Source organism: Octopus bimaculoides, chromosome 24 (assembly GCF_001194135.2).
Source record: "Octopus bimaculoides isolate UCB-OBI-ISO-001 chromosome 24, ASM119413v2, whole genome shotgun sequence".
NCBI classification, from domain to species: domain Eukaryota; kingdom Metazoa; phylum Mollusca; class Cephalopoda; order Octopoda; family Octopodidae; genus Octopus; species Octopus bimaculoides.
The window spans coordinates 378225-378812 of NC_069004.1; positions in this window are offsets into that span (position 1 = coordinate 378225).

Below are 588 nucleotides of genomic sequence, written 5' to 3' on the forward strand. Positions count from 1 at the left end.
AATTTACTGTCCGCACACGCAAAGAACGACAATTTACACTCCGCACTCGCAGGGAACGACAATTTACTCTCCGCACACGCAGAGAACGATAATTTAGTCTCCGCACTCGCAGAAAACGACAATTTACTCTCCGAACTCGTAGGGAACGACAATTTACTCTCCGCACTCGCAGGGAACGACGATTTACGCCTCTCCCTCGCAGGGAACGACCATTTACTCATCTCAAACGCAGTGTACGACGATTTACGCCTCTCAAACACAGGGAACGACGATTTACTCCTCTCAAACGCAGGGAACGACGATTTACTCCCCGCACACGCAGGGAACGACAATGTACTTCCCGCACTCGCAGGGAACGCACATTTACTCTCCGCACTCGCAGGGAACGACGATTTACGACTCTCCCACGAAGGGAACGACGATTTACGCTCCTAACCCTCAGGGAACGACGATTTATCCCTCTCAATCGCAGGGAACGACGATTTACTCCCCGCACTCGCAGGAAACGACGATTTACTCTCCTCACTCGCAGGGAACGAAGATTTACTCCTCTCAATCGCAGGGAACGACAATTTACTCACCGCACTT